Genomic DNA, 19,956 nt, shown 5'->3' with positions numbered 1-19,956 from the left:
GCTTTTTTTGGGTGAGAATAATGCACACTGAATACAGCAGCAGTGAGAAGACTAAAACCTATCAAATGTAGATTATATAACACTGTATAGTCAATCATAAAAGATGGCTTTCTTAAACTTTGAAGCATTAATGTTCTGGGATGCACTCAGCTCAAGCGGAAGAGCAAGCTCATTGCTCCTCACAGGAGCTGCTTTGTGGAATCTGCAGTGGTAGGAGCTTCAGGTGACATTTTGGAAACTGAGATGACTAAGAGACTTAGCAGGAAATGTAAAAAGTACCTACAAGAGTAAGCCTAGAAAGCTGTTATTTTATTTGAACTCAGCTATGCTTGATATCCCTCACCAAGGTAATAATGGTGGAAAAAATAAACAACCACATTCTTCCAAATTACTGTGTAGCTTTATCCTCATGTTAAATTATTTTTTTTCTACCATAACAAGCTGATTCATTTGCAGTAGAATTTTATCTCAGAACTGGTTTTAGCAATTAAAAAATAATCAATGGACTAAACTAGAAATTATCAGACTTTTACTTGTGATACCTGCAATCAAGTATGAATGGCACCTTGCAAGAATATCAGCTACTGATGAAGCTCATGTTGACTTCACACTCAGCACTCAGAGGTCATTCACCATGAAGTCAACTTTCTTTTATTTACATCAACAATTTCATAAAATATGATAAATAACTGTCAATTTTTTTTCTTTTTGTGGAAACCTGTTCAAATTTAAATTTTTTACAGAATCACAGAATGTTTTAGGTTAGAAGAGACCTTCAAGACCATCCAGTCCAATCTTTGACCAGCACCACAATCTAACTAGTAAACCATGTCCCTAAGGACCAGGTCCAAGTGCCTTTGAAATACCTCCAGGGATGGTGACTCCACCACTTCCCTGGGCAGGCCATTCCAATGCCTCACCACCCCCTCAGTCAAAAAATATTTCCTAACATCTCACCTAAACCTCCCCTGGCCCAGCTTCCATCCATTTCCTCTGGTCCTATCACAATTCACTAAGGAGCAGAGGCTGTTTCCCTCCTCTCTCCAACCTCCCTTGAGGCAGCTGAAGAGAGCCATGAGGTCTCCTCTCAGCCTCCTCTTCTCCAGACTGAACACCCCCAGCTCCCTCAGCCTCTCCTCACAGGACTTGTGCTCCAGGCCCTTCAGGAGCTTCCTTGCCCTTCTCTGGACACACTCCAGCACTTCTCTGTCCCTCTTACAGTGAGGGGCCCAGAACTGAACACAGGACTCAAGATGGGACCTCACCAGAGCTGAATAGAGGGATGATCACCTCCCTATTCCTGCTGGCCACTGAGTTCCCAAGCCACAAGCCAGGATGCCATTGGCCTTCTTGGCCACCTGTGCACACTGCTGACTCATATGAAGTCGACTGTCAGCCAATACCCCCAGGTCCCTTTCCAACTTACAGCTCTCTAAACACACTTCCAAGTCTGTAGCTTACTATGGGGTTGTTCTGACCCAGGTGCAAGACCTGGCATTTGAAAGAAAGGCTGAGGAATTTGGGGCTGTTCAGAGTAGAGAAGAGCAGGCTCCAAGGTGACCTTTTAGCAACCTTCCTGTATCTGAAGGGGCGTACAAGAAAGCTGGGGTAGGGATTTCTAAGTGTGTGTATAGTGAGAGGAAAACAGAAAATGCTTTAAAACTTGATGGGAGGAGATTTATGTTAGACATTTGGCAAAAATTCTTTCCTGTGAGGGTGGTGAGACACTGGCACAGGTTGCCCAAGGAAGTTGTGGCTGCCCCGTCCCTGGAAGTGTTCAAGGCCAGGTTGGATGGGGCCTTGGGCAACCTGGGCTAGTGGAAGGTGTCCCTGCCATGCAGGGGGGTTGGAACTAGATGATCTTTAAGGTCCTTTCAAACCCTTGCCATTCTATGATTCTATGAAAATAAATCAGTTGTTACTCAAGCCTAACACTGTTTACTGTTAAAAACAGGCTGAATGAAGTATATGCATCTGCATAAAGTCTGTAAATACTGTAATTTTGCTAGATGATATGGAAGAACTTCCCATAATAACTCTGAAGGACAGACTTGTGCTTTTGTGATAAATCTGGTTATTTTATACTAACTTTCTACGTTTCTTTGTTCCAGTTTCTTTTCCTATTTGTTCCAGTTTCTTTTACACCCACAGAAGAACTTAGAGCAGTTAAACTGAGTACAAGCAGATGAGTCTCATGTGGTCAGCGAGTGCTTCAGAAGCCTTGAGGATCAATTTTAGGAAACATTAGAACTGAAAAAGAAGCGTATTTCATGTTCATGTTTAGATCCGGGAGTCCAGATTTTCAGCATCCTTTCCTGTCCAGACTAATATAACCTCCTTTTTTTCTTTTCTTTTTTTTTTTCCCTTAACTGTAGTCACACTTGGAACTACAGATATACATATAAGACTATTAAAATGTCTAATATAAATCACCACACTGCAAATTATATGGTTGAATGAGTCATATATCTCCTCAGTAGAAAAGAAAATGCTTATTTCTGACACATATCCTTTATATATATAAAGATGCTGAAGAAAAGTCAATAATTAAATAATTTCATTATATATTTAGTTTAATTAAGATTTTGTTTTCCTTTCTCATAAAACAAACACCATAAAAAATAATTCTGAAGTAATGAAAAAAACCATTGGTTTCTGAAGTATATATATAAAAAAGTTAAAGCTACCATTCTATACAAGTTCTTTATAATGTTTAAATTTAAGCACATTGTTCTTATAATTGCTTTAAACACATGCTAATATGTTAGCAAAAATGCTTTTGTTGAAATCAGACCCTAAGCAATACCACTGCACAATTCATTTGAGTAGAAAATTGCTTAGTTTAAATTCTTAAGAAAGAATTTAAGAAATTTAAGAAATTTATATGGCACATACTAATCCCTTGGAAATCATATATGTTCACTATACATTTTGCAGTTTATATTTAACTTATGTTTTAATGAACTACCAGAAAATGTGGTTCATAGAATATAATTTTCAACTACCTCATGGACTCAATAATAAAATATTCAGCCTGAATTTTGCATAGTTCAAGGCATCCACAGTGTATAATTTCATGACCATATTACTATCTGATGTGAAAAGATGCTAATAGCCACTTTTGTTGTTCATATTTCCTCTAACGTGCAGAATACCTAGTAATCAGGAAAAAAAGAGGTAAATTATTGTCCATTATCATGCAATACACAAAAAATTGAATTATTTATAAGGATTACAATTCCTATTTTTATATGGCACAAAGAACACCTTTTTTCTCATAATTCTATTGCATTCTTGGGAACTGTCCTCCTTCCCTCCTCACACTCCCTTTGCATCTATCTCCCCTTTGCAACACTGCATAGAGATGATAAAAACAAGGAGTAGAAAAGAATCCTAAGAATGAGCAGGTGATCAACAGCTTTACTGAACAGCGCTCTCAGACAAAAAGTGAGAACTTGGTCCCTCCCACTTTATGGTGCTACAGAACAACAGAAGTTTAGTTATAAAAGTCATTAGAAGCCAAAATCAGACAAATAGAAGACATATTTCAAATAGAAAAGAGATATTTTAACAGTATGAACAGCTTACCAAGTATTGTCCATGGTTGATCTATTCATGGATATGTTAAAATACAGGATGCAAACTTTTAAAGACATGCTCATTTAAACTTAAGATGTCACATACTGTAAACGATCCAGGTTTTTATTTATACTCAGGTTTATTTATACTCAGCTTTTTATTTGTAAACTGTCCAAATATTTTAGAATTTATTTTGATTTGTAACTATATTATTGTTATGTTGCCTTATAAGAATTTTTAATAACATGCCACAATTGTAAATGAACAGCAGCTCTGACTTAGGCACCTTCATGTCTAAAATATATGTAACTCCTCATAACATACGTAAAACTATTGCACCCATCTATCTAGAGACAGACATAAATTAAAAGAAAAGGTGTGTTAACAAAATTTAGATACTTAGACTCAAAAATATTGCTGCAGAGAACACTTCAACTACTCAATATTTTCTGCTAAAAAGGCATTTAACTACAAAAAAATTTTTCATTGAGTGACATGTCAGTATAAGCTTCAATGTATTTCAAAAAAGAGGCAAATCTGACTTTCTTTTGGCCTATCTGTCCACAAGAGTTTCTGTGTGGTTGATGGAAATTAAACCATCAAATTCCACTTTGCCTTCCAGACTGTTTTCTCGTACCCCAAAGTTTTTGGTACAGTTAGCCACGTCTTTCTCCAAAAACCATCTTGGAGATGGTCAAATGTCTCAAAAACATTGGCTCTATATTCTCAAAGTACAGTCAGGGTTGAAATTCATTTCACTGCCTGTGAAGGGAGCTTATGCAATTAAAGGAGTTCTGATGACACTTGTATGTTCAACAAGGCAAATCTCCCATGAGAGGTCAGTCTCAGAAGTGAGGTTTCTTGGAATAAATGAATAAAAAAGGAAAAACATCTACTTAAAACTCCTGAACATAACACAGAGCTATTAATCTCCTTTCAATTACTATTAGATCATGACATTCCATTCAGTTTCAATACTCAAATACCTAGACACATTATGTTTCATTAATATAGGTGACTGAGAAAGCTGGTGACTTCATTTAGGAATTACAGAAAAGGTGTTGAATGTCAAAACAGTAAATGTGTAAAATAAACCTGAGATAGGTTAAGTAATGCTAAAAAAGACAAGCTCATAGTAACATTATATTATTATTTTAGCTTACTAGCTATATAGTAGGACCTTTATATACACACTTTTTAATTCTACCTCTGATATGAGCCTTACACATTCTCCTGTGCTGTTAGTGGCTATGAGGGGGAGGAAAAATGGACATATTTCATTATCTTTATTTCAATCTTTTTGAAATCTGCTTGACTTTCAAGACTAGTTTCCAAAGTAGAACCACTCACTTAAAAGATAAGTAGCCCCTATGTTTTAGAAAAAAATTATTTGATATCTCCCTACTGGAAAAAAAAAACCTCAAACAAAATAACAACAAAAACACATCAAAAAAAAAAGTCATAGCTAATAAAAAAAGTAAAAAATGAAAAAAAAAAAATTCCTAATTATGATAATTCAAAATCAACTTTGTAAGAGACAGTATATATACTGAACATGAAATAAGAGGAAGGAAAGCCCCACTTCTCTTTAACTTCTGCAGTATTTTTTGTTAGGAGAACCATGATGATGTCCAGACATATTGTCTTCCTACCACCTTCTTCTGGAAGAACCACCCAAGCAAGCTTACCCTATAGCATTACAACCATAATAGGATGTAAATCCTAACTGCTGTTACTCTGAGATGTAATTCTGTAGCATATTTGGATTGTAAAGAAATTACTAATTTTTAATTATTATTTTTAAAAAAAAGAAAGTAAAACACTAGCTGTTGACCACTGCCCTCTTTAGTAAGTCATACACTGCAGTCTTTGGGACTGAAGTTCTGAAAGCTCATAAAAAGCACAACAAAGGAAAAAAAAACACCTGCATAATTTCCTACTCATGTACTGCAAAATGGACTATCAACCTCTTTATTTTAGAACATTAGGAATTATTAGGTTCTTTGACTTTTTTTAGCAGTTAACCATTGCACTAAAACTGCCTAGAAAGGAGGTTTTTTTATTCTGAATGAATGAAGTTAATGAAGCAGATAATATTACATAAGTATGGTAAAATCACTAAATAATTTAATTAAAGCTTTCTAAACTCCATTAGCATATTGTAACTTCCAACTACACCAATCTTATTTGGTATCAACCCATTTATTGCATAATGCTGCGAAATCTCTTGCACCTCTCACACATACACTCCCATGTATAGCTTAACTTTTCCTGATTCTTTTCGTGATGTGGTATTTTTTGTAGTCTAAATGTTACTTCAAGCTTTAAACTAGGAGTTACTACAGTTTTGACATTCCAATACTTATGCTACTTTTTTCAGTTTCATTGTGTCATACACAGATTGCTGATTTGAAGGTATTATTAATTCCAGAGGTGATTTATTACATTATAAATGTAAATTTTTCACATATAACAAGAATAAATGTCAACACTTTACTGTCTTTCAAGGCATCACCAGTCCTAAAGACAAAATGATTTACCAACAGTGCTGACCTATTTTTCTTCAAAAAGTTTAGAACTGTCACAAATATTTAATGACTTGATTTCAAGTGCTGAAATGGAAGCATGCCAAAAGCATGTTAAAACGCAACTTTTTTCCCCAAGAATTAACACCTGTCAGATTAATAGGTTTTGAAGTGGAAGATCTCATGTCCATTTCAACTTGCAAGTTTGCAAGTAAACACTGAAAAAGAAATGTGTCATTTCTAAAGAAGCAAGAAAGCACCGCATCCTCTTCTAAGGGTAAGATTTGCCTGCACTGAGGCTTCACTATGCAACCTCCATACCCTTTTTACTTCAAAAGCTTACCATATGCAAGCCATCTGCTTTGGAAATTACTGGCCATAATTTAAAGAGGCAAAAGATAATTCTGGGACTGATTTAACTATTACAGAACAAAAAAAAACCTCCCAGAAGTTTTGCCACACCGTTTCCAACTAAGAGGCCAAATGCTAACAAGGCACTTTCCCAGTTACATCATATGAAAATAGCTTTTCTGCAGCTAAGGTACATAACACACCTTCAGCATCAGCACGATGGAATAAATCACAGTTCAAATGCTGTATCCAAGATACTTCATCTGATAAAATTTGATGAAAGTACTTACAAAATTATTATTGCTTTGTTACAAAGATCAAACGTCATGAGCAGGAATTAAAAATGCACACTTAAAATACCACTCTCACTAGGATGATATCTTCTCTAGGCAGCATAGTCACAGCTGACCAGTGTTGGCTGATTTTGGAACAAAACCACACCAACACACAGAAAAAATAAAGAATAAATAAAGAAAAAATTTTCAAAGAACCACTGCTTTCTTTTTTAAACATAAAAATCTCTACTTTAGGTTATTTTCTATGAAGAGATGCCATATTGAATTAAAAGGTAACATGTTTGTAAATATCTGAGAAATGTCAGCAATGTTTCTGTTGAAGAACATTTCAAGCAAATGTCAAAATGCATTAGAGGAAAGAAAATCAAACAGTAGGTGAAAGATGCAGTAGAGGAACAAATGAAAAGAAAACATGCGTATGTTTACATATTACAGATGTGTATTTATACATAAACAAAACCTCCAGCTAGAACTAATGATTTTGTATAATTAAACACTTTAAAAAATTAGGAATAATTAAATGTATCATGCCAAATCACTAGACAAAATGAAAATGTCAATAAAGAATTCTTCCATTTATTAAACTATTGAAAAAAATTGAATTAAGCTACAGAGAACTACAGAAACTATAGAAAATTGTTCAACATGAGAACAGCTAGACATTGGAATAATCTTTCAAGGGAAGTAGTGGATTCTCCTACACTGGAGAATTTGAAGACTCAGCTTGGCATGGTGCTGGGCCATCTCATTTTAAACTATATTATTATCTAGAAAGGATGGATCAGATGATCCTTGAGGTCCTTTCCAACCTGGTTTTCTATGAATCTATGATTCTATGATAAACTATTTATAAGTGCTTTTGTCTTCTGCATGCATACATTCTCCAGAAGCAATGTAAGGTACAATAATTTATGCACACTTATGCTACTGACAACATATTTTATCAGTTAAAGTTTCAATCTCAACAAACTTCAGAGGAGACAGCTTCAGAGTAACAGAACTAAAAAAAAATTCTTACTTGAGAGCATGGGAGTTGGACATTAAAACTGAAAAATGAAATATCTTTTTTTAAAGTTTTAGTGATTATCAGTTTTACTCTACTTGCTTTGCTTAGTGCTAAACAGAGAAATCTTGAACCACACTAACTAGCAGTGTTGCTGTAATGAAAGATTTATTCACTATAATGGCTTCCTTCTCATAAACTAGCATAATACAGTGTTACAATAGTTAAAATACAGTAAACAGTGTGAAAAAGCATGAAAATATTTTTTAGACATGGCCAATGATACTAAGTAAATCAATCTGACATTCATACCAACTGACCTGTATTTTCTTCAACATGCGATTAACGATATTTAAGTTCTTGCAGACCTCTTATGTGCATTAAAATAAAACATGGAGAAGTTCTTTAAGTAATTATCTGATACCTGCCCTGATCACACTCCGCCAGAATTATATTTTTTTTCTAAATTGTAGAAAAACAACTGTGGCATTACAAGCATGATCTGAGTTGCCTGAGGCTGTTGTTGAAGGAAGGCAAGCTCTAGCGTTCTACCTAATCTTCCAGCACATATCAGGCTCTTTTGGGAAAGAAAGAGGTCACCAGCTCAGCAGTACGTGGCCTCTGGTCAGATGGAGGGACAAAAATTCTAACACTGACAGACATCTTTCTACTGAAGCATGCAACTGGCTTACACTAAACAACAAAGCAAGATCACGGTTCCTGCATTCCAGAGCCTGCTCCGACACTGCTCTTCCAATTCATACAGAATACATCAAATTCACTGTTGATTTTATTATTGTTCTGTGATAAGGAAACTATACTACTGTACATATAATCAATTTTTTTCCTTGAAAAACAAAATTTTTATCTGAAACATGAATAAAATGCAGGTTCCATTTTGCATACTTTTGAAAAATCATTTCTTTTTGCTTACAAGTCAAGAAAATTTGTTGTCTACTTTCCTTTTCATTTTTACCGTCTGTTTCATAATAGTAGCGAAGGCAAAAAGTCATTCAGTAGCTTCTTGCATAATCTAACTCAAATCCTATGCAAATATGTCATAATTCAAACTTAAGTACTCATTTTTGCCTAGACATAACTAGCAATATATGCCAGGTTATCTATATTACGTATCTTGTCATGAAAGAAATAAATTATGGCTTTAATAAGGAATGTTAAAAGAGCTATTTCAATATTTTCTTATATAGGCAAGTTTTTACTCCACTGAGATGGGGAAAGAAGAGAAAAAATATTCTAGAATGACTTAATTTCTTTTTCCTGGGCTTTCCCATTCTTGAGGAAATGATAGATTTCTTGTCATAACTCAAACTGTTATGTTTTCTCTTTCTCTTTTCTGTGTGATTACTTTGTTTCACATATAAGGCCATAGGATATTTATACAAAAATATTCCCAGCTTTTCACAGGAAAAAAAGAAAAAAAAGCATAGTAATAAAACCAAACCAAAACAAATCCTAAATCCTTCTGCTGTTTTTTTCCCTTTTCTTTTTCTTGTGCCTTCACAATTTTTAACATGAACTTTAATAGAAAGATTTTACAAATCATTCTAATTCCCAGCCTGTATTTTATGTTGTACAACAACAGGGTTAAATAAATTGATTCTGTGGACACATTTTTTCTGTTCAGAAAGGGAAAGCTGATGTCCTTGTACCCTCCGAGGCCTCAAGAAGGCCTAGGGAGACCCCATTATGATTTTCTAGTACTTAAAGGGGAGCTGAAAGAATATGGAGACTCTCTTTAAAAGGAGTCACATGGACAAGACGAGGGGCAATGGGCACAAGTTGCTCCTGGCAACACTCCAATTGAATCCAAGGGGAAAATTTTTCACTATGAGAACAATCAGGCATTGGAATGGACACCCAGGGGAAGTGGTGGATTCCCTCACTTTGAGAAGCTTTAAGTTTCAGCTCGACAGGGTGCTGAGACATCTCATATAAACAATAACGTTAGAAGGGTTGGACCAGAGGATCCTTGAGTCCCTTCCAACCTGACATTCTATGATATAATTCAATCTATGGCTAAAGGCATTTTTAAGTCATGTCATTGAATTCCTAGATGACCTCCTAGATTATCTTACATGTTTCTTGTGAAAAATTTGGCTGTGTTCATTAGTCCTATACCTAGGCCAATGGAAAGGTAATGCATTATCCTTCTATGTGTACAAGAAGGCCATTGCAGGAGACCAAACCCATCATCTTCCTATGACAAAAGCTGTTTGTCCTGAGCACCTGCACAAATTAATACTAAATGTGTAAAGAATACAATAAGCATTACTGTGGGAGCAGCTCTTTATTTGATTAAGTCTTAATTTCATAAACAAAGCCATTTTACTTTCTGATTTTTTGCAAACTGCATGTTTATAGCAAACTGTCACTTGTACTCAGATATAGAGCCAAGAAACTACATTGATGGTTGCTTGGAAATGCTAAAAATAGATTAAATGGATTGACTGATTGCATATTCCTTTGAATTATTGTGAAAGCACCACATCTATCTAAATCATGCCATGAAGAAAGTAGAGTTAGAAGTTATGTAACTCCAAGTTGCTATAAAAAGCTTCTTGTTGAAAGCTATATAAACCAATTTTGAATCTGTCATGTTCCACCTCTTCTGCTTTAAAAAAATTAAAAAAATAAGTTAAAATGTCCAAGAAAAATATGATTCAGGCTTATGTTGTTAGATTGGAGCAAAAGCTATGCCAACCTGAAGGCCAGATACTCTTTCAAAATTAAATACAAGAACTTGATCAATTTTTATGCCAAAAATTTGTTTATTACAATAAGGCATTTTATTAGGTTAGCTGATCCAATGTGGTTAATTCAGCAACACCACCAGCTCAGACATACTTCTCTCATGGACACACTATCTTCACTGTTACTTTAAACCAAGTTTGTCTCTTGAATACAAATTGTATTTAACTTGTTTCTGATGCTGATATTCCCACGTGCCCTCAGAACAAGCTATCTGGCAAAGCAGCCAGCAAAACACAGTTTCTACTTCTCCTCCCACAGAAGCACACGAGATGACTGCACAGATGCAGCATCCCAGAGAATATGTTCTACAACATCTGATCTGACCTCCGATCTCTGCAAGAAAACAGTTCCAAATCTCAGACCAGTTTGACCTACTACAAAACAAGAAGAATGGAGAATAAATGGTAAGAGAGCCTGAAGGAGCCAGAAACCACTTCATTTGTAGAGATGGGAACTGAAAAAATGAGCAGAGTACACAGCAGAAGATAATGAAAAGTTTAAAGCTGTGGGGCAGCACCTGGAGTCAACTCTTGCTAATCCCGAGATTAACAACCATAGCCAAGAAAAACTGTGGATGTCAGGTCCTTCTTTCTATCTTGCAATATTTATTTAAATTTACAAAGGAACTCCTTTTCCCTTTTTTGGCTCTTTACACACATACACATATTTGATAACTGCTATTCTGATTTTTTTGCTGTCAGTAACATTATAAAGACCTCTAAAACAGATTCACTGGGACCAGAGAATGAAACTACTACCAAACAAGGTTTTGAAAAAGAACAGCTGGAGAAAGCACTCATTGTTTTCAGGACAAAGTATCCCCCCGTGGAAAAACCTTCTTGCTTACTAACAGAGGAGCCTTCCTCATTAAAACACATAGGCTGGCAAAGAAAAATAACAGAGGGGTCATGGTAAAATTGCATTTCATATGTTGAAAGTCTGCATCACCCAGCACTGAGTACCACTCTATGATTATATCCCATTTTGTACTTTGAAAAGCAAAATCCTACTACAGCAACAAAGACAATTATAAGACAGCTACCATTTATCCTAGAAAAACTCTCTGCTACTTAGAAAAATAGTAGAAATGAAAAACTACTCCTTGCTAGCACAATTAGCTGAAATTAGCTCCTCTGATGATCTGTTTTTAAATTGGGAAAGAAGAAGGGATTTTTTTTTTTTTTTTTTTTTTTTTTTTTTTTTTTTTTTTTGTTCAGCAAGATTTATTTTTAGACTGGCAAAGAGACAATGGTAAACAGAACTGGAGCTCTGTGGGTACCTTCTAAGGTTAAATTACCTTTCATGCCATTTGCACAGAAGACTGTTCTCAAGCAGCTTGAGCAGATGGTCGGGACACCATTGTCCATTTACTTGTATCCACCAAGATAAATGATGGTTCTTTGAAATTCTGAACAATATGACCCTTGCGATGCTTTAGGATGCCAAGGGAAAAAAAATAATAATATACAAATAAATATAAATTTAACTGAAGAGGAGAAAAGAGTTTTGATTTAGGAAATTCATTTTAAACTACTAAAATCCCCGCTTAAAAAAAATATATATGTATATATATGTAATCTAGAATTCTTTCACTAAAACAAACTAATCTGTTCCAGAATACATAGCAAAGTGGGAGATGCACTCAAAAACAAATCACAGAATCATACAGAATCACAAAATGTTAGGGGTTGGAAGGGACCTCTGGAGATGGTTTAGTCCTGCCAAGGCAGGCTTCACAGGATGGCATCCAGGAATGTTTTAAATGTGTCTAGAGACAGAGACTACCAATTCTCTGAGCACCCTTATCCAGTGCTCTGCCACCCTCAAAGTAAAGAAATTCCTCCTCGTGTTAACATGGAATTTCCCAAGTTCAAGTTTGTGCCCACTGCCTCTTGTCTTGTCACTGGGCACGCCTGAAAAAAGACTGACCCCAAATCCCTTGATAACCACCCCTTTAGTGTGAGTAATGATAAAATTCCCCCTTCGTCAAGTCCTCCAGCCTTTCCTCATAATCATACACAGTAACTAACTGAAATAAATATCTTTCTTTACACAACTTCTCCTGCATAAAGCCTTTACTGGAGCATCCAGCCAAATAATGACCAGCTCTGCTTACTGGGCCATAGATAAGGTCAGAGACATCCAGGGCCAGGCCAGAGCAGACACCTGCCAGGACACAGCAATCCACCCACCATCCAAGTAGAGAAGGCAATGAAAGTGGGAGAACATGATAGAGATGCTTCTTAGTTGTTTTAGGAACTTCTTCCAGAGCAGCCCTGGTCAAACATCCCTGATGTTGCCAACATGCAACTTCCTAAAGCAGCACTTTTATTGAAAGAAGTTACTAATTGCAAGGATTAATTTAGAGGATTGCAGACAGCACGCACAGCTATGAAGAAAACACTGAACTCTTAAGAACAATCTGTGGGATTTAAATGTGAAGCGAGCAGATTATTAGTCTTTGGACTTAAAACTAATAGTTGCATAATGTTTTACACTTAAAACTTCAGAAAGAGAAGGAAAAGCAAGGCTACTAAACATGGAAAGTATCACATGGAATCAGCGAAGGGCCTAGACACCAAGTTCAATACACACAGGAAAATAAGACAGAATTAGGTGTAGAAAATAACAGGGAAATTAGATAACTGTGACTCAGCAGCTACACAAAGTTCTAAAGCCAGTAGGTACCACAAAGAATTTAATTAACTGAAGTTGCGTATAAAGATGGATAGTTTTTTCTGCAATTACTTCTTGCTTAAAGAATGACACAACAAATAAATTCCATGTCCTCTATCTAATACCACACACTCCATAGCAACACCGGGTAAACAGTGGATACATTTCCCCATCTCTCATTTCAATGAACAATTGACTTTTTTTTAATTTCTTTTTGCTGCACTGTTGGTATATTCAATATCCCTTAGAATAAACATGCAACTTAGACATTTAATATTCTTTTCAGATTTTTAGAAATTGTTAACACTCACTGTAGTAATGAAAGAAAGGAAAAGACAAGTTGAGATAAATGTCAAGCAGTGGTCTCCAGCAACAAAAAGTAATATGCTCGATAACGGAGGTGCAATTATAGCTCATACAAGAGGAAAAAAGTGTGAAATAAAGTAAAAATGAATAGGAATTTAATAAAAAATATAATGTGAAAAATTAGGACATATAACTATTTATGTCTATATAGCAATAGGAGAGGAAGCCTAGATGAGAACATTTTTCCTAATTCTCTGCCTCAGAAAATGGGGAAACATGAAAGTATTTTTGTTCTAAGTATCAGTGTCTTAAGCTGCCAGCTTTCAGACTAACGTCATTTCCAGAACAAAAATTCAAGGCCCATCTTTCCCCAAGGAAGCACTCCCTCTGTTTTACTTCCCCTACTTTTTTTCATGCACAATAAAAAAGCCCAACAATGAAGGTCCAGTCCCTTAGGTGCTTGTCTCCACTAACATCCCCAGCTACATTTGTCTATTTGTAAACACAACATAATGAAAGTCATTAATACACTCACAAGCATGTTTAATGTGAACCCACTGTCTGAGAGAATAAGAAGTTGGACGATACAATCACACATCTCTCAACAAACCACCACGATGTCTTCTAATATCAGTGGACTTTGCTTAGAAGCACCTCCATTACTTTTAACTGCATGCTATTTTCTTCCTCATAAATAGACTGATAAATTGCAAAAAATACACACTACATTTGAAATATTTTTTTTAAGTGATAAAGAGGTGTGTGATGAACATGATATGAATGTTCCTGACCTCAAAAATAAAACCTTTTCACCGGCAAAACCAAAGAATACAAAGAATATATTTTGGTTGCCCAAAGAAAACAAAGAGATGCCAAATAATAAATTGTGATCAGATAACCTGTTTCAATGAGAACAATTATAAAGAATCTTACAAGACTCTCTATAGAAAATATGGCAAGTCAGCATTGTTTACAAATATGATATTTGAAAAGTGTTCTAAACTTCCATATTGAGTGAACTGAAGCATCCATGAATGATTTAGCTCCCTATTTACCTCTCTCTAGACATGAAATTGCCCATAAGCATATCTACAAAATGATTTTGAAACTGTTGCAAATAAAAATTCGGTAAATCAAATGGAATTTCACTTTGTTATTTTCTATCACCAGGAGCTAAGAAGCTCCATGAAGGTTAGACTGATAAGAGAAATACACACACAGAGGCAAGTGAGCATATGTATAGAGAGACAAACTAATTTTCAGGGAAGTGAAGATGAAAACTCAAATGCAGAAATTTTGGTAGTCAGAACAACCATTTATCCTTCCTTGTAAAGCACTCACCAGTGAGATTCCCTCTCCACATCACCTATTTTCTAGATCTTGTAAGGTGAGCCTCAATTAGCATGGAATGATTTGTGAGCTGAGGACTGGACTGCGTAAAGCTGCTGCAACAACCAAGGCAGAGATTTAGGTTGTCTTTCCTGTCGTACAACTTGCCATTAATACATCTTCTGATGAGCAAAGATAGTTTCCTTTCTGCAGGTTTAGAAGTACAAAAGGCCCCAGTGGGAAGGTCAGGAAGTTGTTACCATCTTTGCATTATGCAGCAATTTAAATAAATTGTTATTTATGGAGAGGCAATATGCTTCACTCTCAGGAATTACACTCTAAAGACAAGAAGTTGAACAACTTTAGTTTTAGAAGTGAGGCTGTAAGGCAGCTGATTCCAGAAGGTATTGCTCAGTACTTACCTCCTTTCAGAGTGCACCTCATTTCTGAGTGTAAATATAGCAGAAGAATACAGTGATATTGCTGAAATTTCAAGCATCTCCCAAGGAGCTGAAGATACAGCTCATACTGTACCATAATCACAGAAGGGAAGTAATACAAAATGGAAAAGCTGTCCAGTAATATGAGTGATTGGCCTGGAACATGTAGGCAGCTCTTCTGAATGAGGTATATTAGAAGTAAAAGAGTTTAGAAGAAAAATGCTGATCGGGAAATCTGAAAAGCAGCAATTTGTGCTAAAATTAGTAAAACTTTTAAATCTTGCAGGAAGTGGCTTATGAAGTTTCCAGTTAAGATAAATCTACAGATTCAACCTTAGTTAAACAAATCTGTGCACTAGAAAGGACTACTTGAAAATGCATATTCCAGAACCACAGCAATTTCTTACTTCACAAGTCTTTGTTTCACTATATGTAACACTACCCAAGATGTTGTCTCCACTAAAACACCAGAGAAAGAATGGATATGCACACATTAATCACATAAGTCAATAGCAGAAATGAGAACCTCCATGATAACATGGACTGATCACAGAGCATTCCATTAAGACCAAGCAGAACAATTCTGAGCAACCAGTGCCAAGGTTGTAAATAACATATTTCGTCCTGACTCGCAAAAACTAATAGGCCATGAATTTATGGACTGTTTGGCACACAATTGTAGAGTGCAAAATGAAATGGAAGCTCTCAAATATAGTAGATATCTATTATGTACATACAACTTAATTACTAAGGACAGCAATAGTCGGGATTTTAAATAAAAATTAATAACATGACCCATTTGAAGCAATTTTTCCCTTGAACATAAAAATGTTTCAGGTACTTATCCGACACATAAACATTGATGCAAGGTTAGAATTTCAGTAATAAATCCTCCATGTATAAATAAGCAGACAGAGGAAACTAAGGTAATATCTAACCCTATACAAATTTTTAGCAAGTTCTTAAAGATTTTATGAATGAAATTTTGCAATGTTGTGTAAGAAATATAAAACACAATTACCTATTATTTACTACAGACACATACACTTGTGCAGAATGTATGCTAAAAGCACAACAAAATCAAAATAACTATATTTCACAACACTTTCTGCAGATATAAGGAATTATCTAAGATACCAGTAAATGGTGAAACTTCATGTCTTTCAAGAGCTATCAGAAATGTAGTGTAATCTGCAATTCCATAAACTGTGATAAATACTGACAAGTATCAGGGTGTATTTTCTAAATGTACACCTCTGAAATCTTTATTGCACTTCTAAGACATCTAAGCTTCTGAGAATTTGTTTCAGGTTTTCTATTATTTCTGCCTGTCCCTATTCTATCTTAACTATTATTAGAATAAAGACCTGCTTTCAGTACACACACACTCATCCCTTCCATTCTGGTAAGTGAAGACAAAGACCCACTGATGACAGGGCTCCATTAAACACAAGATTTACCTGGCTCAGTTAATGTTCTGGATATCTGAAAATCTCTAGAGAGATAAATTATGACTACTTGGACTCCTAAAAACTTCAGTGGTGGTCCTGTTAACTTGGAGATCACTGAAGCTTTAGCACTTACACATTTCTTCACTGGCAGCCAGGAGGCAGTATCAAAAATTGTTTATTTTGGGAAATAAATCTCCCTTTTACTTGCAACATTTACAGAGCAACTAACAATACCTCCCTCTTCCACCATGAAAGTGGCCAAATCCAGAAGCAAGCTACTCTAAGAAGTTGTGAAGCTCTTACTTTTGGAGAAATCCAAATCTCAATGGGAGAAGCCCTTGAGCTGTCTGATCTAGCTGTGAGGTTGACCTTGAGGTCCAGAAGCCCCTTTTAACCCAAATGATTGCTTGAATCTATGCAGATCCATCTTGTATTCAGGTTAAACACAACAATATCCAGAAGACAAAGTGGGAATTTGATTTTACTCTACTTCAGGCACTTTTCCAAAAAGAAGTGAAGCTGAGCCAGAGAGTTCCAAATCATCTGAATTGCTTAGCAGTGGCCATAGCAGAATAGCACGTAAGCTTTATGAAACATGAAGACAATAGCAGCTCCAATGCTATAACATCCTTAATTCCCAGCTCATGCTGCAGTAGCGATTCCAGAGAAGGATCATTAGCAGACAAAAATCACCAGTATGGGCACCTGCCACATTTGGGTTTTCCTTTGAGGTCTCCCACCTCACTAATGATGGGCTTTGAAGAGGAGATTGAACAAAGGAAACCGTCTGCAGTGATACTGAAGTGGAAAACAGAACAAATTAAACTGGTTGTCCTATTTTATAACCAACTGCAATTACCGTTCTGGGGAGATGCCATCCAAACAAAACACTGAACCACACAAACTGGAACCATTTCATTAGCAGCCACAGAGCGAACCTTTCCCCAGGTGTAATTTAAGGAGCCCTTAAAATATGCAATTCTATCTACTAGTTTGAGTCCTCAATTGCTTCCTACAGTAATTCTGGTTTCCCTCTACATGAAATCCTGCAGTTAAATCTACTTTCAGGATGACTGCCTTGATTAATAACTCTATAATGTCTGTACTCTCTGTTGGATAAAGCATTTCTTTGTTCAAAAGTAATCCTTTTCCTCTGAATGCTGGCAATTTCAGTGCTAAGGGAATGAATCACCACCGCTTGGTGCTGCCATTCATACTGCTAGGATGTGAAGTCTATTCTGAGCCATAATTTCTTGTCCTCCTCAGTCAGCTGTGGATTATGGCAGCGGAAGGACAATATGGAGGCAAGTAACTCACAGGTCATCTGACATGTCCATCAAAAGACCAGACACTGGATGAATTCTGAATATCTCAGGTTTTTAATTTTGAATGCTAGCTGGAGAAGAATAATAGTTGCTGGAATAAACAAGCCTACCAAGAGCACAAAATACCGTAATACAAGATACAGTTCCTAGAAATATATGGAAGGGAAATGCTTTGTTCTTTGTTAAGTTCCATTTTAGTCTTCTGAAAAACAAATCTACTTGACAAAGCGGTCAGTATTTTGATTTTCACTCCACTACTGGCATTACAAAGAAAGTGAATATCTTGAGTTTTCACACATCCCTGAAAAAGGTTCTCTCTACAGTGGAGAGCAAATGTTCAGTGGCTTGCCTTGGGACTCATGCATTACAAAGGATCATTAAGTTCAGTGCAAAGATTTGAACATGAGGCAATGATACCTCCAGGTATGAACCCTAGGGATAGGCAATTAACTCTTATGGGTGTCAATGCCTTTTGTTCATGTGGATGTAGAAGAGGATGATTTCAGAACACATATTTCCACAGAACAGGATAACATTTACCTGCCTGCTTCTATCTGGAAAAAAAGTACCTTTAAATAAAGGATTTAAAAATTAGTAAACAAGTTCATTAAACACATTTTACAATGATTCTATGCAACAACCTATTAATAAATCTAATCTTGATGACTAAGGGGCAGAATTATATAGAAAAATCCACTGAGGAAGAAAGGCCGAAACATGCATTATCTTATCAGCTTAGTGGGGCTCATTTTACCTGAATTTAAATGACTTGAGTAAGATTATGCAGTGAGTCAGCTCAGAGCCCAGAATAGAACTAGGGAATTGTGGCTCGTTGTCCCTGTCTTTAACTGTTTATTCACACTCCTGCACTGCGAAAACCTGGTATTACTCTTTTATTAAGCACCCCCCTCCGTATATCTAAATCATAACAATACACTGAGCCATATTAGAGAAAAAGCATGAGCTGAGATATAATCCTGATATGCAGTGTGAAACTTGGGTCACGATACAACTACGTAGGAAAAAAGGTAATAATTGTGGTAAACTGATGGACCAAACTTTATTATTCAGTGCCCCTGCTCTGATTGTTTTGGGTTCCTTTATAACTCAAGTATGTCAATCTCACTTTCAAAACAAAGTAAAAAAAAATTTCAGAGGTCTGCAACCATAAAGAAGCTCTTTAGGTAACAAATTATCTATGTATTTGCTGTGGTCAAGGTTCGTTCTCTCACAAATAGGCTTCTTAAACTTTGTTATGATCTCCTTCAAGATCACATGAGTGTATACTACTGTTTTATGAAGTGGTTCGGTAGATAGAGTACTTGATAGCTGTCTCCTAATAACAAATCTATCATTTCAGCCTAAGAACATTAGTAGATGGATGCCCTGAAAGCTACATTTATATGGTGCTTTACAGCACATTTTAAAGAATCTTTCCAATATTGAAAAAAAAGGAATGTACATTCTGATAAAAATATTTAGCTTCAGTTAGCACACAGTAAGAAAATGGATCAACTGTTTATTGCTAACAGAACTCTCTCCTTTTATTAAATACAGATTATACACGTCTTTGACACATTATGTTTTTCTTTCACTCATTCTCAGATGAGAGAAATGAGTGCAAATGTCCTGCAAATGTGAGACACCTGTTGTGGGGTCTCTCAGGATAGTTACAAGTCTCCATGTGTTGCACTGCCAACTTAGCATGGTCTGTGTCTGCTCTGTTCTGAAACCAGTATCAGCTTGTTCCACACATCTTCTGATGCTGCACACTCCCAAGCATGTTTTTCATCTCAAATAACTGAATGCATCTGAAACTACCAGTAGTCACTAAGATTGGATAAACAATTTCAACACAGCCTGTTCCAGTTAAGAGGAAACCCACAACTTCTCTAAGAGACAC

At 35.9% G+C, this 19,956-nt stretch overlaps 1 protein-coding gene across 3 annotated transcripts in view; it reads right to left on the bottom strand.

The window, feature by feature from the left end:
- DLGAP1 (DLG associated protein 1) overlaps window positions 1-19,956 on the bottom strand; it is a 397,957-nt gene that overhangs the window by 309,405 nt on the left and 68,596 nt on the right. Inside the window, exon 1 of one of the 3 annotated variants that reach the window (XM_071737230.1) lies at window positions 11,824-11,959. The exons of the other annotated variants lie outside the window; for them this stretch is intronic. The gene's annotated coding sequence lies outside the window, so the exon portion shown is untranslated. Of the gene's footprint in view, window positions 1-11,823; window positions 11,960-19,956 lie in introns of those variants that run through there. 3 annotated transcript variants of the gene reach the window in all.

Source organism: Heliangelus exortis, chromosome 2, assembly GCF_036169615.1.
Source record: "Heliangelus exortis chromosome 2, bHelExo1.hap1, whole genome shotgun sequence".
NCBI classification, from domain to species: domain Eukaryota; kingdom Metazoa; phylum Chordata; class Aves; order Apodiformes; family Trochilidae; genus Heliangelus; species Heliangelus exortis.
Note: the sequence above shows the minus strand (reverse complement) of the source record. Positions and strands in the feature narration are given on the sequence as shown.